Consider the following 6,815-nt stretch of genomic DNA (forward strand, 5'->3'; position numbering starts at 1 on the left):
AGTTTCAAAGGACTGTACACATTTTAAACAGTTTGCAAAATTCCCTGGAGGTGAGGTGGGTAACAAGGTATTGAAGGATGGTGAGACAGATGCGAGGCTTTGGAAACAGGAAAACTTCAAAGACCATTATGCCAAGATGCACTACATTTTACAGACACATGGAATATTCAAAAGGAATTTTATATCAGTCAGTATGAGAGGTATCATTATGTTTATGGCTCACTGGGGGTAATTAATGCAAACTACTAGACATATAAACAAGTATTGAGAAAAAGCCCCATGCATATTGCATATTCTGGTTTGTTTTGTTTGAAGAAGCTGGACATAAAAAGGCAGTGAAAGATGTAAAAATAACCCCAAACCCTAATCTGAGGTCAGAGGATACGCACTCATATGATCCAAAGGACCGATACTTGAGTAGTGGACTTGCTAAGGTCCCATATGACTGATAAGTGACACCTGGTAAGCACAGCACACCATTAATTATTGGATGCTTTCTCTGCTATGATTTGGCTTAAAATAATGCCAAGTTTTGTACAGTGTAGCAGATTACAGCTCACTGCTTTCTCCGAGAGACAGCAAGACTAAAGGGGCTGAATTAAAGGCAGACCTCCCAAGGAAGATAGCCATATGCAGGCCTGAATATCTGTTTTAAAGGGAGAGGAATGTAGATCTCCACCTGAGGAAAAAGTGAGAGTTGGAACCTGAGGGGGATGCAATAAAGAGACAATATGGGCAAGTGTGGTTAACTCTGAAGATATGAGTGTCCTTTGCAGTCTGAATTGTTCATGCATTTTCCATAAAAGCATTGTTGGATGAAAAATAAAAATAGTCTTTCTATTTGTGGACACCAGACTCCAGGCCTCCCCATTTCCAGCAGAGTCTTTAACCACTAGGTTACAGTCACTATCCTTCTTGCTTGCTCTCCTTCTGGACTCACAGGCTGCTTGCAGACATGAAAAAAAAATACAAAAACACCAATGCTTTACCAAAAGAGACAATGAATTAGTTTGACATGACTCCAATAAATCTTGCATTATTGACCACACAGTAGCTCAGATTGTTCAACAAGAAGAGGGTTGGAGAGCACACCTAACATCCTTGTGGTTAGACCATTTTCCTGGGAAGTGAAAGATGTGGGTTTGATTCCCTTGAGCGTGAAAAGGATGCAAAGCCCAGGTTTCCCACTTCCTGCGTAAATACTCAGCTATTATGCAAAGGATTTGTTGCCACAACCATTCTGTGCCTACCCTTAGAGGCTGAAATGGCACTCTGGATCCTGTGCGGATAGAAATGAAATCCACATTCATGCTCTTACCTCCTGAAGAGGGAAGTGAGAAATCAGCCTGATGGTTAATATGTCCTGTGCCTTAGTTCTAGACTGCTACCCATTCAACCTCTGGAATAACCCCATAATCATCTCAATCTAAACCTCCCTGTTGATTCCATAGGGAGCTTAGGTGCCTAACATTGTTTCTCTGAATCATCTTCTTGTGATCAGGTGCTTAATTCTTAGTCACTGCAACATGTAAGGGGAGGCACTACAGGGGGCAAATCAAATTTTGCCCTGAATTCAACAACTCTCCATGACATCTCATCTAAGAAAGATGTGACACAGCTCTTGTCAGGGAGGCAAGATGCACATTCACCAAGGCATTAAAAAAAGAAACAATCTCAGAACCCCATAACATCAATCAGAATTCATAAGTAGTTTCTTAAAATCATCACATATGGCAACTCCACTATGTCTCCCTGGTAATTAAAAGTCAGTGACTAAAGTAATGTTCTGTACAATGTTTGGTTAATAAATTGTTGTTCTCTCAGCATCCTTGGGTCTTTGCTTACTTTTTATTGTTTTCCTTTCTGCTGAGTGGGAACGCTTCCCCAATTTATTCTGGAATGGATGACAGTATAATAGCTGTGGTGTAAGTGTTTTATTTACCGCTACAGAGAGGGCTCAGGTGGCCATAGTTTAGAGCAATCTATTGAACTCGTTGTTCAAGAAAAGTCAATAGTACATTTCTTTTCCCACCAACTATGTACTTGTGCAAGGAACATATGCAATACCTATCAGGCAACACATAAATGCATATGCTCTCTTTGCTTTGAAATATAATACTGGGTTTAAAACTGTGCTGATGGCCATTTATTATCTAACAAAGGACAGTATCATGGACTCCAGTAAAGAGTGCTAATGCTATTGACAACTTTTCACCTGGGCAAATGTAGATCCCATCATAAAGTCAATACCTAAGAATACTTCACAACCTACAACTGCACGGTAATGCAGTTACTATGCACAGGTTCCAGTTCCTTTTATAACCATAGCATGGCATGAAAATTTATTAATTACTCTACCCTTGACTAACAGACTTCATGACTAACTAAATTAGGGCTGTCCAATTAAGTGGTCCATGGGCTGAACGTGGCCCCCAAGGAGTTAGTGTGCAGCCCTCAGGCTCCCAGATCAGGCACCACTAAGGGAGGGGCAAAGTGGTGTGGCTCCCGGGACCAAGGGAGCCCAGGGCTGGGAGGGTTTGTGGGACACACAGGGACCCCACTCAGCACAGAATCACTGCTGGGGTACAGTAGGAATTGCCCACTATGCAACATGGGGCCTTGGCCCCTCAGAAGTTGGACAACCCTGAATTAAATTACTAAGATTTCCACCACTATGTACCACTGTACTACCATACTCTGGGTCCTCCTTGCCTTCTAACTCTATCATACCATGTAATAACTTTAGTAGTAACATTTTCATAATAAAACATTTCATTTTAGCCATTCTTTTAAGAGACCAAGGAATTAGCTAATGATGCCTTTTTCTATCTAAAAAGTGCCTAAGTGGTCTTAGGCTCCTAAGCACGATCCTAAGTCCACCCCGCTCAAGTCCCTGAAACACCACCAACTCATCTGCTTCTGCACGACACCAACATCTTGGCCTCAAGAATAAGTCGCAATGTGGAGGAGAAGCATCTGCCCACCTTTTGCCATAACAGTTTTCCTGGATGGCATAGCACTGTATTTAGATGCAAGGATGGGAATCCTCCTTTCAAGAGTGTCCTGCTCATGTCTGCCCATCCATGTCTGCAGGCATTCTCTTGAAGCTTGCCAGTGAGGCTACTCTAAAATCACCCCCAGTACCTGCTCTCAGGCCTGCCAGAGACTGAGAGCCTAAGAACAGGCACAAAGGGAAGAGCCCAGACAAGCCCCACTGATACACCTTCAGTTTGGAGTTTGCACACAGATTCAGGTGGGCAAAGCATGCTTATCTTCAGGTTTGCACAGATCTGCCACTTAACATTATAAAATAAGCTCAAAATCTACTTAGATGTCCTGGAGTTGAATGCAATCTAGTCCAGTCCCAACCTGTATTTGTTGACGACTCTATCTTTTGTACAAACATTTCAAACATTAAAATATAGAACAGTGATTCTCAACCAGGTCTATGAGATCCTTATAAAGTAGCTTAGAACAGGGGTTGGCAACCTACATCCTTTGGGCCCAGCCCATGGCCATGGGACTTCAGTGGCATTTGATGGTGGGGGGCACTTTCTGTGGGCACTCCTCATGCTGCCATGGGGATGAATACCAGCTGCTAGCACTTTCCTCATCCTGCCAGGTAGACAAGTGGTGGCAATGGTGGGTTTCAGCAGCCACCTGCCCATCCACTTCCAATCCGAGATGAGTCATTCAACAGCCAGAAAAGGTTGCCTACAGCAAACCTCAGCATTATGAGTCTTCAGGGTTTCCCATTCTGCATGTTGCCTGTGAAACAAGGCTAGGGCCCTTGTCAGTTATAGGATAGTGAAGATTTGTATCAAAAATGGGTTTCTGAAATGACTGTTCCAGAAGAGGGAAGTGTTTAGTTGACATGCTGTACTGAAGCTTATGCATCCATTTGTGTAACAACATAGATCCATGTCATCCTCTAATGGGAGACAGTAATTTGGAACACAACAGATTTCTAAAGCCTCCCATTCAAATCTGAGTGCTGTATTTCTTGGCTTAGAAATGGTATTTAAAGGTCTGTTTTTGGGGAAATTAGCTTATAGGTATAGATATATGCATTATAAGGAGTCAAGATGGGCAGCAGGAGTAAAATGGATTTTTAAAGAGCTTGGGAGACACACACAGCTTCTCATGGCCCTGAAAGCAGATGGGCTGTCTAGCACAACAAGGCTAATGGATGGACACAACCTGAAAATTGAATGGAGCACACCATGACACAAGATGACAGCCTTCAAGGCAGACAGGTTGTCTAACACAATAAAAGACACACAGCCTGGGAACCAAAGAAGTATGTCCCATAACACAAGGTAAGTGACACCAGCCACAAGGCCCCAGAGCAGCAGGGGGGCTGAGTCCCCGGTTTTGGGGGAACAGACCAAATTAGGAGAAGGCCCAGAAGGTTACGTGGACGTGTGACCACAGAGAGACAACCAACCAGACAGCCATGGATGAGGAGTCATCAGGAGTCATCGGGGGGAAGGAGAATACAAAAGCAGAGACCTGAGATTAACAAAGGGTCCCTCCCTTGTCCCATTCCTCCCCATTTTACTCCTTGAGAGGGGTCTCCATCCCTTGGGAAGGGTCCCCAAGGCCGCCATGGACAGAGGGACTACCAGCAACCCGTCTCATGCACCCGACTGGAGGGGGGCTGTAGGCCTCAGCATCCCACCTCCAGATTACTGACACCTAAGAGAGAGAGCCTCAGAGTGGAGCCTGCATCCTGACCAGATGTACTTTGACTCTGATGACAGCCCTAGGATTAGTAGATATAGAACTGCTTGACGGTTTGTGTTGTTGCTTTTCAGTTATCACTCTGTATCAATAAATTTGACTATTATCAACTGGCAGGTGTTGTGGTCAGTCTGAGGGTTGTGCCTGCCTGGAACAAAAGGTATAAGGGCTGGGTTCCTAAAATTCAGTCCAACAATATTCTGCCTATTTGTTCATGAGCCTTGAGATGAGAGCTTTAGGTGGGATGTTTAAACAACAAAACAAAAAAAAAAGGTTTATTTTTGCTTGCAGAAAAAGTAAGATAGGTGCTGACAGATTTTTTTCCCCCCAGTAACCTACACCTTCAAGAACATGCACTAATACTACACTGAATATTTGGAAAGAAGATGAGGGAGAAAGCACCCAGAAACAGTTGAGCTAATCAAAAGCAAGGTAATAAATAGTTTGGTACTTTTCCACATATGAAAGCAATTTAGAATATCTGGGTACCTCAGATTAAAATCTAACAAAAAGAGATAAAGAATACACGTTTCCTAGGAATTTAGACAATGTCACATTGGAAAAGACCAATAACCAACGTCTCTTGACCATTGTCAATGCAAGATGCAGCTGCAACAAAACAAAAGCAGTTTTGTTCTAATTAACATGACTATTGTATATAAGATATAGGAGAGGTTGGCACTGGTCAGGCCTCAGCTGGAGTACTGTGTGCAGTTCTGGTCTCTGCATCTTAGGAAGGGTAAATTAGAGAGGACCCAGAGGCAACCAACAGAGATGAGAAAGGTGTTAAAAGCAAGCCATAAGAGGAATGACTAAGAAAATTAGGTATGCTTACTATGAAGAAAAAAACAGAATAAGGAGCACCTAAGAACCATTTTCAAATACTGTAATTTAAAGGCTGTCATAAGGAAGATGGAGAACAACCATCTCTCACCAGAGAGGGCAGAACATGAAGCAAAGCAGATTTAGATCAAATTGCAGAAAGAATTCCTTACTATCACAACAGAAGGGCAACGGAACAAGCTCCTGGGGCAGTTATAGAATTTCTTTCATTGTAGGTTTTCAAGAGGCTGGGAAAGCATTTAACAGGGATGCTTTAGGAATAGTGCATCAAACATTCATGCAGGTGGTTGGACTACATTGGAGGTTCCCAACCTTTTTAGATCATGGATTGGCAAACCATGGACTGGAAGTGACCACGGACCAGCAAACTGTGCACCGGTAAAACTGCAGTTTGGAAGTGACTGGCATACTGTGGACTGGCAGACAACCCTTTTTTAGACTGAGTTAAAACCCTTAAAAAACGGTTATCTGCCAGTCCACAGGATGCCAGGCACTTCTGGACTTCCGATCCAGCAGTCAACCCTCTGCGGCCCAGGGGATAGGAACCTCTGGACTAGATGACCACTGAGATCATAGCATCATAGAAAATGAGGGTTGGAAGGACTCTCAGGAGGTCATCTAGTCCAACCCCCTGTTCAAAGCAGGACCATCCCCAAATAGATCATCCCAGACAAGGCTTTGTCTAGCTGAGTTTTGAAAACCTCCAAGGATGGACCTTCCACCACCTCTCTAGGTAACCTGTTCCAGTGTCTTACTGTCCTCCTAAAATCCTTCCTAATATCTAACCTAAACTTCCACTGCTGCAACTTGAAACCATTGCTCCTTGTTTTATAGATTCATAGATGTTAGGGTCAGAAAGGACCTCAATAAATCATCAAGTCCGACCCCCTGCATAGACAGGAAAGTGTGCTGGGTTCAGATGACCCCAGCCAGATGCCTATCTAACCTCCTCTTGAAGACCCCCAGGGTAGGGGAGAGCACCACCTCCCTTGGGAGCCCATTCCAGACCCTGGCCACTCTAACTGTGAAGAAGTTCTTCCTAATGTCCAATCTAAATCTGCTCTCTGCTAGCTTGTGGCCATTATTTCTTGTAACCCCCGGGGGCGCCTTGGTGAATAAATCCTCACCAATTCCCTTCTGTGCCCCCGTGATGAACTTATAGGCAGCCACAAGGTCGCCTCTCAACCTTCTCTTGCGGAGGCTGAATAGATCCAGTTTCTCTAGTCTCT

The sequence above is a fragment of the Alligator sinensis genome, unplaced genomic scaffold, assembly GCF_000455745.1.
Source record: "Alligator sinensis unplaced genomic scaffold, ASM45574v1 scaffold601_1, whole genome shotgun sequence".
In the NCBI taxonomy this organism is placed as follows: domain Eukaryota; kingdom Metazoa; phylum Chordata; order Crocodylia; family Alligatoridae; genus Alligator; species Alligator sinensis.